The sequence below is a fragment of the Arachis hypogaea genome, chromosome 16 (assembly GCF_003086295.3).
Source record: "Arachis hypogaea cultivar Tifrunner chromosome 16, arahy.Tifrunner.gnm2.J5K5, whole genome shotgun sequence".
NCBI classification, from domain to species: domain Eukaryota; kingdom Viridiplantae; phylum Streptophyta; class Magnoliopsida; order Fabales; family Fabaceae; genus Arachis; species Arachis hypogaea.
In genome coordinates this window covers 67595616-67609275 of record NC_092051.1, presented here as the reverse complement: position 1 = coordinate 67609275, position 13660 = coordinate 67595616, and the positions used below count along the sequence as shown (strand labels likewise).

Below are 13660 nucleotides of genomic sequence, written 5' to 3'. Positions count from 1 at the left end.
GCCTTACCTTGCACCGTAAAGCAAAGGTTAATCAGAGATTACGACATTTCTAAAGCTCATACGTATAATATATAGAAGAAATAATATAATCTAGAAGCCCAATGAAAGATATAGCTCAAAAACAGGATTTCAAAAGCGCAAAACGTACTAACGAAGCTACTATCTTAAGGCACAAGAAACAGATGAGATATAACAATATATAATTATATAATATCATAGGAAACTAGCCTCGACTCGCAGAGTTTAAGCCGGCTAGCCAAATACCAGTATACAAAACCATACAGAATTACAACTGTTTAAAAACAGCTTATGCAAGTTTTTCTCTCATAATACAAGCCTCTAGGATAAACAAAATACAAAAGAGAGATGTATAAACAAGATAAAACAAAAAGAATCCAAAAGAATCCAGAATCCTCCACTTCTGTCACCATCCAAAATAACTCACCGAGGTGGGTTGTGACCTGCATCTGAAAAACACAATAGAAATATGGTATAAGAACTGGAGGTTCTCAGTATGGTAACTGTAATGACGCAACTCCCAGTACGTCATGATCGTACCGAAAGTAAAGAATTACAAACCTGCTTTCCTTTAATAACTATTTACTATTAAGCCTTTAGTTCGATATCGCGATTCAATTTTAGTAAAAATACCAGAAATTTTTGCTTTTGTTTATCAAAATCATATATCAAACATTTCAAGTAATAATAATCACATAGTTATTAATAATAGTAATATTATACAAAAGAATTTAAATAAAATTCAGGTACAACTCTTATCCCTCTGCATAAAATAAAACCTTAAGCAGTAAGGGCGAGGGAATTCTATGAAAGAATCTCAAGTCATAAACTTAACTCATAAATAAATTCTAAAATCGCCCGCAGCTTCAAACTGAATCTTCAAACCTGTGTCACTGAAAGGGTGGAAGATTTTGGGGTGAGAACAAACCACACGTTCTCAGTAGGGAATGGGAATGCCGTAAAAGTAATGATTAACGTGCAAATAATTAACTTTGCTTAATAAACCATCTTAGTCAAACCTTTTGAAGTACTTTTTAATATTACTTTAGATAAATAATTACTTTCTTTAAATTTCTAAACCCAAAATAGATCTCAATCACAATTTGTCATATTAAATATCTTTTAGCCACATAATTGAATCTCAATCACAATTGATTCTCAGTCACAACAAACAGTTATTAATCAGTTCTATATATTCACAGACTACTAGCACAAGTAAGAAACTCAATTCAACAGACAAACAAATCACAATAAAACAAACAACACAATCGCAGAGAAATAATACAAGCAAACACAACCAAAAGCAAATGCACAACCAATATGATGCATGTCTGTCCTAAGCAGGCCATGAGCTCACGTGTCGGTTTACACCCTACAGCCCGACAATACTTAGGAACAAGTCCCAGATATGGTTTCCCTTTGTGTCCTTAGTGCATATGTGTCGGTGGTAAGAATACCACTCCTTCGTGACTACCAGCAGTCGGTGCAAAGCCCGACCCCATAATATACGCACAAGGGGAAACAGTGATCCTCAGTTCGTGGACGTCCCTGAGATCAATTCACAAACAAAACAGAGATCTTCAGTTCGTGGGTTATACCCGAGATCAATACACAATAACATAGTGATCTTCAGTTCGTGGGTTATACCCGAGATCAACATACAACAATTCATGGGTTATTCCCATAATCAATGATTATCAGTCCGTGGGTTTTTCCCGCATATAAAATAAATAACAATCTATAGGTTTCCCCGAGATCAATGATCATTCAGTTCGTGGGTACTTCCCGATTTTAACCAATTATCAATTCGTGGGCTTTTCCCCCGTAGTTAAACAACTAACAGTTCGTGGGATTTTTCCATCTTTTATCACTTTTCATTATCCTTTCTAAAATGCAACAATCCACATATCAATTCGTTATTCTCTTTTTCCCTTTGAGTTCTTAACATTTTTCTTTAAACCTTTCTTAACTTTCTCAGGCATTTATCCATAAAAATCTTAACCATCAAGCCAGTCATAATCTCTACTTTAGCAATCTTGACTCAAGCCAACTTTAAAACTACTTTTCAGTTTGGTTTTCTATCGAAAGACTCAAGAAAAATCATTTATTCTAAATTCATTAAACACTTTTCAAAACATAACCTCTCTTTGGAAATAATCGAATAGAACTCTTTCTCAAGTTCACTAACTTCACAAAGACTCAAAAATCATCTCTCTCTTTACTATTCAAATTCAAATATTATAAATTCATCAAACTTCTAAAAAGTAAACCATTATTTCAAGCTTAAAACATAATTCTTTTCATATTGAATCAATCTCAAAACATAGTTTCTTTCTTAAATAGTTTAATTTTGAAACATAAACCTTTCTCTCGTAAATTGAATTCAAAATAGAATTATTCTTTTCTTAACTAAATAAAACTTAAATAATCATTTTTCCAAATCCAAATCTTCTAAAATAACTTTTCAAATAAAACTTTAGATTTTATAAAATTTCGACAGCACCTCCCCTAAAACTCGGACTTAGCCACCCTTACGAGTTCCCTCTTTCTCAACAATTCAACAATCCTTTCTCAACAATTATCAAATACAAGATTCTCAAGCAACCAGAAAATCCACAATTCGCAATTCTCACATAATCCAACAATCCAGTTTTCATCTCATCATTTCGTAACTAAATTCATAAGTCATAGAATCCTTTCAAATTAAACTCAATCAATTCTCCATCCATTTATCAGCAACTCCCATAACAGATTCTCAATAATTATCTCATCATAATTCAGTTTAAGAACTAACATCCTTTCACCAATTAAAATCAGAATTTCACCCAGTCATCATTTATTTTAAAAGTAAACCAGTCTAACTTTAAAAACTCATAACTAATTTTTTTCCAAAACTATTCTTCAATCAGTCACCAACCAAATCCACTAACGTTACAATATATCAAATAACCAGCACATCATTTAATTCAATATAAATCCGTCAAAGATCAGAATTTCAGTCAATTTGCAACCATCAAGCAAACCAGCCTATGGCAACCAGCTCAACATAATCAAATAACAGGATTCTCAGTAATTCCAAACAATCAGAAAATCGGTAACAGTTACAACCTCAAATCAAAATCAATATCATCAATTAATCACTTACAACCATGAAACCGGCCACAATCACAGCCAAGTCAGAATCAATAAATCATGACACAGAAAATTAGTCTAACCATTACAAAATTATTTATATACTCTTAAAATTTACTATATTATTTCAGAAAATCAGGTTCTCAAGACAGTTTAATCCTTTAAGTTCTAATCCTTCAATAACCACCAAAATGAATTTCAGCCAGTCAGAAGTCAAATTCATAGCCATTCATATATATTAGATAACTAAAATCAACAGTAAGCACTTATTCTCAATAATTAGAATATAGCCACATCTTAACCAATTTAGCATAATCACCTAAAATCAGAATTTTCAACAATTACATCAAAATCAGAATCTCAACCAATTCATCGCAGAATCAATAATCCAGTCACATTTCACAACCGCATCTAATTTCAATTATAATTCAAAGTAACCACAACCCCATTTCAACCAATTCAGCAATATCACATAAAATTAAAATTGTCAACAAATACATTATAATCAGAAAACCAATATCAGTCATAGCATTGACCAATCACAATTCAAACCCAATTCATCAATCATCAACATGTCAGTTTTTCTCAATAAGTAACTCAACATATTTTCAATTCAGTAAGTAACACAAGCTTAATCACCATCCACTACCATATTTAATTCAAATCATAACTCAGAAAAATTGCAATAGCTAATGATTCTCAAACACATTTCAAGTCATTCATGTAAATTAAGAAGTCCTTAACTAATATTAACCATTTGCACTTATCTAATTAACTTTTTAGGCATTCTAAATTAAAAATGTTAAATCCCCTACCTCGACTAGCCAGAATTCGATAATCAAACACAACACAGCCTTCTTTTATTTTTAATTTGCTGTGGCAACAACAACCTTGAACCGAACTAACAGCAGTGACATTTCTGATCACTTCTCAGCAGCAGCAGTGGCATGAACTAATCAATTCAGAACTAGAATAGCACTCTTGACAAGCACCAACAACCTCGGTGGCAGCTGCGGTGGTGCAGAGTAACTCACAGTGATAATTTTGTTTAATACAAACAGTCTCAATGACAGGCTTCACAGTAGAGACAAATTGGGCGACAAGGAAGACTCAAAAACAGGGTAAGCTTACCAAAATAGTAGTAGTTCCAACGGTGGTTTCCGATGGCGATGGCGGCGTGCAACTTCACGGTGGACCACACTCGCGGCAGCAATGATAGTCACAGTGCATCCTCTATCTCGCGGTTCTGCCTCCCTTCCTCCACGCCTCTGGTAGCGACGGCCAAGGCTTCAGGGACGACTTCATTCATCACCTCTTCTCTCTCGCATCTTCGGCCTCTCTCACTCTCCTCTGTTCGCAATTCACGGCGGCGATAGAAGCTTTATCGACAGCGACGCAGTAACGGTGAGGGAACACCGATCTCTGACGGCGACGGCAATACTTCCTGCGATGAGCGCTAGCAGCGACGGCGGCGAAACGGGTTGGGCGCAACGATGATGCTCTTCGCAGCTCCACGAACGGGTTACAGCAGACACAGAAGCGTGGGTAAGGCTGGGCGACGCTGGGGATGGTGGCGACGGCGTAGCAGGGCCTGACGAACGAAGGCGGCGACGGTGCCAAGCCCCCTCCGGCGACGCTTCCCTCTTCTCTCGGATCCCACTCTCTTTGTGTGCTTCTTCTTCAGTTCTGTGTGAATGAGTTTTACGTTTAGGAAAGGAAAGGGGGAAACTGGGGGTGTGGCTGAGGGGTGAGGAAGTTAGGGTTAGGGTTTCTGGGATTTGAGAATTAGGGTTTCTGATTCAATTTGGGAATTAGGGTTAGAAATTAGGGATTTTATAAAATAATAAGGATAGGTATAAATAGATATTTTGATAAAATTGAAGGGTAGAGTAATTTTAAAATCAAATATACTTTATTAAAAATTTTTAGGAACATTATTTACCATCATATTGCTAAGTTCAATTAATTATTTCTAATTTACATTATAAAATGAACAAGTTAATTATATTTTGTAAAGTACAATTTAAATTCAAATATCAATTTTCTAGATTAAATTATATAAATCTCTATTATTTTTCTATCTCCGAAACTTTAATTTCAATTTATAAAATAACCAATTATAATAAAAATTGTGTATAAATATTAACTAGCTTAAAAATAAAGTATTTATAAAAATTAATCTAATAATTTCTAGTAAATTAATTCCTAAGAGTTCAAATTAATAACATAATTCATTCAAAATAGAATTTTATTTAAATTAAATTATACAATTCTTCTTATTTTTCAATTATCAAAATTATAATTTCAATTATACCAAATATCTAAAAAAGATTATATAAAAATTCTAATTAATTTAAACTTCAATTATCATGAAACTCTATTTACTTACCTTTAGCAAAATAATTTTCCTAAAATAAAATTATCAGCAAATAAAATAAATCACAAATAACTAATTATTTGATTTTCAAAAACTATGGTTGTTACATTCTACCCACCTTAGAAAAATTTTCGCCCTCGAAAATTGCTAGAATAAAATAAGTTCAAACTTAAATCAAAGAAAACAGAATATATGAACAGAAACATAGGCATTATCAAAGATGAATATTCAAAGAGTCAGATTCATAGACAAGCAAAGGTATATAAGAATGACAGAGTATGGTTGGGAACAATCAAACTAGAGAAAAAGATGGCAATGAAAGCAACGAAGAAAAAAGATGACACGAGTTCATGTGGCACGAATAAAGATTATACGTCGAATTGAAGCTAACTTCATAACCTCTAACGCTCCCAAACCCCGTGAATCGCATTACCTATTACTTCTATTTCGTCTATGATAACCTGTTAGTGTTGCCATGTACATAAATCATTAGTATTAAGTTGGCCAGACCTAATACCATGAAATATGAAATGGTAAACTAACAGCGTTAATCATCAGCCAATCATGCATATAAAACACAAACTCTTGTTACCAGAACAACTCACAAAGCATGACAGACACTCAGAGTATGCAATGAAGCATAGTCAGTCCATTCCCAAGGCTCTAACAAGAACGAACTGCTCTGATACTATATTGTAACGACCCAACTCCCAGTACGTCATGATCGTACAGAAAGTAAGGAGTTACCAACCTGCTTTCCTTTATTAACTATTTACTATTAAGCCTTTAGTTCGATATCGCGATTCAATTTTAGTAAAAATACCAGAAATTTTTGCTTTTGTTTATCAAAATCATATATCAAACATTTCAAGTAATAATAATCACATAGTTATTAATAATAGTAATATTATACAAAAGAATTTAAATAAAATTCAGGTACAACTCTTATCACTCTGCATAAAATAAAACCTTAAGCAGTAAGGGCGAGGGAATTCTATGAAAGAATCTCAAGTCATAAACTTAACTCGTAAATAAATTCTAGAATAGCCCGCAGCTTCAAACTGAATCTTCAAACCTGTGTCACTAAAAGGGTGGAAGATTTTGGGGTGAGAACAAACCACACGTTCTCAGTAGGGAATGGGAATGCCGTAAAAGTAATGATTAACATGCAAATAATTAACTTTGCTTAATAAACCATCTTAGTCAAACCTTTTGAAGTACTTTTTAATATTACATTAGATAAATAATTACTTTCTTTAAATTTCTAAACCCAAAATAGATCTCAATCACAATTTGTCATATTAAATATCTTTTAGCCACATAATTGAATCTCAGTCACAATTGATTCTCAGTCACAACAAACAGTTATTAATCAGTTCTATATATTCACAGACTACTAGCACAAGTAAAAAACTCAATTCAACAGACAAACAAATCACAATAAAACAAACAACACAATCGCAGAGAAGTAATACAAGCAAACACAACCAAAAGCAAATGCACAACCAATATGATGCATGTCTGTCCTAAGCAGGCCATGAGCTCACGTGTCGGTTTACACCCTACAGCCCGACATTACCTAGGAACAAGTCCCAGATATGGCTTCCCTTTGTGTCCTTAGTGCATATGTGTCGGTGGTAAGAATACCACTCCTTCGTGACTACCGGCAGTCGGCACAAAGCCCGACCCCATAATATACGCACAAGGGGAAACAGTGATCTCAGTTCGTGGGCGTCCCCGAGATCAATTCACAAACAAAATAGAGATCTTCAGTTCGTGGGTTATACCCGAGATCAATACACAATAACATAGTGATCTTCAGTTCGTGGGTTATACCCGAGATCAACATACAACAATTCATGGGTTATTCCCGTAATCAATGATTATCAGTCCGTGGGTTTTTCCCGCATATAAAACAAATAACAATCTATAGGTTTCCCCGAGATCAATGATCATTCAGTTCGTGGGTACTTCCCGATTTTAACCAATTATTAATTCGTGGGCTTTTCCCCCGTAGTTAAACAACTAACAGTTCGTGGGGTTTTTCCGCCTTTTATCAATTTTCATTATCCTTTCTAAAACGCAACAATCCACATATCAATTCGTCATTCTCTTTTTCCCTTTGAGTTCTTAACATTTTTCCTTAAATCTTTCTTAACTTTCTCAGGCATTTATCCATAAAAATCTTAACCATCAAGCCAGTCATAATCTCTACTTTAGCAATCTTGACTCAAGCCAACTTTAAAACTATTTTTCAGTTTGGTTTTCTATCGAAAGACTCAAGAAAAATCATTTATTCTAAATTCATTAAACACTTTTCAAAACATAACCTCTCTTTGGAAATAATCGAATAGAACTCTTTCTCAAGTTCACTAACTTCACAAAGACTCAAAAATCATCTCTCTCTTTACTATTCAAATTCAAATATTATAAATTCATCAAACTTCTAAAAAGTAAACCTTTATTTCAAGCTTAAAACATAATTCTTTTCATATTGAATCAATCTCAAAACATAGTTTCTTTCTTAAATAGTTTAATTTTGAAACATAAACCTTTCTCTCGTAAATTGAATTCAAAATAGAATTATTCTTTTCTTAACTAAATAAAACTTAAATAATCATTTTTCCAAATCCAAATCTTCTAAAATAACTTTTCAAATAAAACTTCAGATTTTATAAAATTTTGACAGCACCTCCCCTAAAACTCAGACTTAGCCACCCTTACGGGTTCCCTCTTTCTCAACAATTCAACAATCCTTTCTCAACAATTATCAAATACAAGATTCTCAAGCAACCAGAAAATCCACAATTCGCAATTCTCACATAATCCAACAATCCAGTTTTCATCTCATCATTTCGTAACTAAATTCATAAGTTATAGAATCCTTTCAAATTAAACTCAATCAATTCTCCATCCATTTATCAGCAACTCCCATAACAGATTCTCAATAATTATCTCATCATAATTCAGTTTAAGAACTAACATCCTTTCACCAATTAAAATCAGAATTTCACCCAGTCATCATTTATTTTAAAAGTAAACCAGTCTAACTTTAAAAACTCATAACTAATTTTTTTCCAAAACCATTCTTCAATCAGTCACCAACCAAATCCACTAACGTTACAATATATCAAATAACCAGCACATCATTTAATTCAATATAAATCCGTCAAAGATCAGAATTTCAGTCAATTTGCAACCATCAAGCAAACCAGCCTATGGCAACCAGCTCAACATAATCAAATAACAGGATTCTCAGTAATTCCAAACAATCAGAAAATCGGTAACAGTTACAACCTCAAATCAAAATCAATATCATCAATTAATCACTTACAACCATGAAACCGGCCACAATCACAGCCAAGTCAGAATCAATAAATCATGACACAGAAAATTAGTCTAACCATTACAAAATTATTTATATACTCTTAAAATTTACTATATTATTTCAGAAAATCAGGTTCTCAAGACAGTTTAATCCTTTAAGTTCTAATCCTTCAATAACCACCAAAATGAATTTTAGCCAGTCAGAAGTCAAATTCACAGCCATTCATATATATTAGATAACTAAAATCAACAGTAAGCACTTATTCTCAATAATTAGAATATAGCCACATCTTAACCAATTTAGCATAATCACCTAAAATCAGAATTTTCAACAATTACATCAAAATCAGAATCTCAACCAATTCATCGCAGAATCAATAATTCAGTCACATTTCACAACCGCATCTAATTTCAATTATAATTCAAAGTAACCACAACCCCATTTCAACCAATTTAGCAATATCACATAAAATCAGAATTGTCAACAAATCCATTAAAATCAGAAAACCAATATCAGTCATAGCATTGACCAATCACAATTCAAACCCAATTCATCAATCATCAACATGTCAGTTTTTCTCAATAAGTAACTCAACATATTTTCAATTCAGTAAGTAACACAAGCTTAATCACCATCCACTACCATATTTAATTCAAATCATAACTCAGAAAAATTGCAATAGCTAACCATTCTCAAACACATTTCAAGTCATTCATGTAAATTAAGAAGTCCTTAACTAATATTAACCATTTGCACTTATCTAATTAACTTTTTAGGCATTCTAAATTAAAAACGTTAAATCCCCTACCTCGACTAGCCGGAATTCGATAATCAAACACAACACAGCCTTCTTTTATTTTTAATTCGCAGTGGCAACAACAACCTTGAACCAAACTAACAGCAGTGCCATTTCTGATCACTTCTCAGCAGCAACAGTGGCATGAACTAATCAATTTAGAACCAGAATAGCACTCTTTACAAGCACCAATGACCTCGGTGGCAGCTGCGGCGGTGCAGAGTAACTCACAGTGATAATTTTGTTTAATACAAATAGTCTCAATGACAGGCTTCACAGTAGAGACAAATTGGGCGACAAGGAAGACTCAAAAACAGGGTAAGTTTACCAAAATAGTGGTAGTTCCAACGGTGGTTTCCGATGGCGATGGCGGCGTGCAACTTCACGGTGGACCACACTCGCAGCAGCAATGATAGTCACAGTGCATCCTCTATCTCACGGTTCTGCCTCCCTTCCTCCACGCCTCTGGTAGCGACGGCCAAGGCTTCAGGGACGACTTCATTCATCACCTCTTCTCTCTCGCATCTTCGGCCTCTCTCACTCTCCTCTGTTCGCAATTCACGGCGGCGATAGAAGCTTTATCGACAGCGACGCAGTAACGGTGAGGGAACACCGATCTCTGACGGCGACGGCAATACTTCCTGCGATGAGCGCTAGCAGCGACGGCGGCGAAACGGGTTGGGCGCAACGATGATGCTCTTCGCAGCTCCACGAACGGGTTACAGCAGACACAGAAGCGTGGGTAAGGCTGGGCGACGCTGGGGATGGTGGCGACGGCGTAGCAGGGCCTGACGAACGAAGGCGGCGACGGTGCCAAGCCCCCTCCGGCGACGCTTCCCTCTTCTCTCGGATCCCACTCTCTTTGTGTGCTTCTTCTTCAGTTCTGTGTGAATGAGTTTTACGTTTAGGAAAGGAAAGGGGGAAACTGGGGGTGTGGCTGAGGGGTGAGGAAGTTAGGGTTAGGGTTTCTGGGATTTGAGAATTAGGGTTTCTGATTCAATTTGGGAATTAGGGTTAGAAATTAGGGATTTTATAAAATAATAAGGATAGGTATAAATAGATATTTTGATAAAATTGAAGGGTAGAGTAATTTTAAAATCAAATATACTTTATTAAAAATTTTTAGGAACATTATTTATCATCATAATTCTAAGTTCAATCAATTATTTCTAATTTACATTATAAAATGAACAAGTTAATTATATTTTGTAAAGTACAATTTAAATTCAAATATCAATTTTCTAGATTAAATCATATAAATCTCTATTATTTTTCTATCTCCGAAACTTTAATTTCAATTTATAAAATAACCAATTATAATAAAAATTGTGTATAAATATTAACTAGCTTAAACATAAAGTATTTATAAAAATTAATCTAATAATTTCTAGTAAATTAATTCCTAAGAGTTCAAATTAATAACATAATTCATTCAAAATAGAATTTTATTTAAATTAAATTATACAATTCTTCTTATTTTTCAATTATCAAAATTATATTTTCAATTATACCAAATATCTAATAAAGATTATATAAAAATTCTAATTAATTTAAACTTCAATTATCATGAAACTCTATTTAGTTACCTTTAGCAAAATAATTTTCCTAAAATAAAATTATCAACAAATAAAATAAATCACAAATAACTAATTATTTGATTTTCAAAAACTAGGGTTGTTACAGTAACAGTGCCCAGTGATGTAGGATATAAGACCCCGGGACGCCAAAGGCAATCCTAAGCTCTATATCCATCACAAGATTCAAACTTAAAGCATTCTAAAACAATTAAGCATAATATAAACCTTATCATCAATAAACCGAGTAATCTATCTCAAGGGATTTCTACTCTAACCAAACACCGCTGTCCCACAGCCTTCGCCAACCTATCCTCCATATGATCCCATCGCTACCGCCTTTCGAACCTCCTCAATCCCAGCAGAAAACACAATTAATAACAATAAAAGTAATTCACAAGTAAAAGCATATAAGGCAATTAATTCAGATAGCAATTAGGCATGTTATTCAATTAGGCATACAATTACAAATCGGCAAAGCAAACAAGCAGATAGAAAATACATATGATGAATGCATGCCCTACTGGTTGTGATATCACATTGTCGGTTCAATTGCCAACCCGACACATCTCCATAGAGATGTCGCCCTTCAGATTTCTCATATGGGAACCCCCGGATCACTGTCCAGGTACCAGCGCCTGCACGCCTATAGATCCGAAAGGATGCGAGCGGGATACTCTTGCCTCAGACCTTACATCTCAACGTAAACGGGATTAACCACCATCTTTACGCCGCCCCTGCTACCTTGACAGGCGGGATTAACCACCGTCCCTGCCGGGCGCATAGCATCTCATAATCTCAATAAAAACATTATCTCAGTGGTTTTCAAAAAGCATTTTCAGTATACAGAGATCTATCATCTCAATCCGAGTCCTCGACTCATCTCCACCACTATCCATTCAAAACTCAGTTTCCAATATCAAAAGTTCATCATTCCTCATCTCATATATCAATCATCCTTCACCCAACATCAAATCATTCTCAACACGCCAGAAACCTAGGCCTCCGTTTTCTAATTTATCATTGAACCATGTTCTAGAACCTTTAAGTTTTATCCCATGTTTTAATACTCAAAACTAAGCCCAAAAATCTTAAAATGGTGTTTTAGAAGCTTACAACCTTGTAAGGAAGGTAGAATAGTAGAAAAATAAGCAAAATTTGATAAACAGGACGTGTGCGGCCGTACAGGGGTGTGTGCGTGCGCACGCCCAGGAATTTTAAAATGTGTGCGTACGCACAGGGGTTTGTGCGTACGCACAGGTTACAAAATTTTCAGAATATGTTCACTCGCACAACCTGTGTCAGCGCCCCCAACAGACTGACCTTCCCAACGTGTGCATCCGCACAGACCTGTGCGTCTGCATAGGTTGAAGTTTTTCCTTGGATATGTGCGCACACAAGCTGTGCTAGCACTGCAAACAGAACGCACTCCCCTGCCTGTGCATGTGCACAGGTGTGTGCGACTGCACAGGTCAAAATGCTCGCAGGGTGTGCGTCCGCACAAGTATGTGCGCCCGCACATACCAGAAATCATGGAATTCTGCAACTTTGTAGAATTTCATATTTTTAACACTAACTTTGAATGATCATAACTTCCTCTATAAAATTCTAAATTTCACAAACTTTATATCGATTTAATGGGTTTTCAAAGATCTTTAATTCGAAATAAATTTCAATTAGTTTCAAAAACTGAGGCAAAAGTTATGATCGAGCAAAGTTCACCAAAATCCAGTTTTTACCCAAAATCACAATTTTCTCAATTCCTTTATACAACACAACCAAACCAACTCAAACCATTAAAAAACCCCATTTTTCATCAAAATTGACCTCTTGTGTCATAGTACATCAATCATACCACCTTTTTCCCGCACATTTCATTATCCATACTTCAATATCACATATGCATCATGCTCACCAATCTTCATTATATTACCATCAATTCTCATCATCATATCAATTCACAATTCAAATTAATATTCAACAAAGCTCATTTATCCATATCCATTATATCTAACTTCATCATTTAACCATAACAACAACACCAAATTATTATACTTCATCAACACAAACAATCATCAACAACATAAAATTTTGAACCTATCATATGGGTCACTAGCCTAAGTGTCCATGAATATTATATACTACATAGAGGAAACCGAAACCATACCTTGGCCGATTCCCTTTATGCACCAAAACTTCAATTTAGCCCAAACAAGCTCCCAACCACAAACCAAGCTTTCACTTCCACTCCAATAAGCACAATTAAGTTCCAAAAGCTCCCAAAGCCAAAGTAATCAAACTATATGCATACAAATCACCTCAAATCAACCTAGGGTTCCAATTAAACATAAATTCATAAGGATTTAGTGGCTCTTACCTCTTCCAACCATTTTAGATGTCAAAACCCAAGGCTAAGCAAGGCTTAGGGCAAACCT

The 13660-nt window shown here is 34.7% G+C and overlaps 2 long non-coding RNA genes across 2 annotated transcripts; both read right to left on the bottom strand.

The window, feature by feature from the left end:
• Positions 1 to 183: 183 nt before the first annotated feature.
• LOC112754315 (uncharacterized) lies at positions 184 to 4956 on the bottom strand. The gene is made up of 4 exons (XR_011874315.1): positions 4282 to 4956; positions 3966 to 4160; positions 854 to 911; positions 184 to 467 (listed from the first exon to the last, which is right to left on the bottom strand). It is a non-coding gene; the product is annotated as an uncharacterized lncRNA (long non-coding RNA).
• Positions 4957 to 6392: 1436 nt separating this feature from the next.
• On the bottom strand, positions 6393 to 10654 carry LOC140172943 (uncharacterized). Its single transcript, XR_011874314.1, has 3 exons — positions 9980 to 10654; positions 9664 to 9858; positions 6393 to 6610 (listed from the first exon to the last, which is right to left on the bottom strand). It is a non-coding gene; the product is annotated as an uncharacterized lncRNA (long non-coding RNA).
• Between the last annotated feature and the right edge of the window lie 3006 nt (positions 10655 to 13660).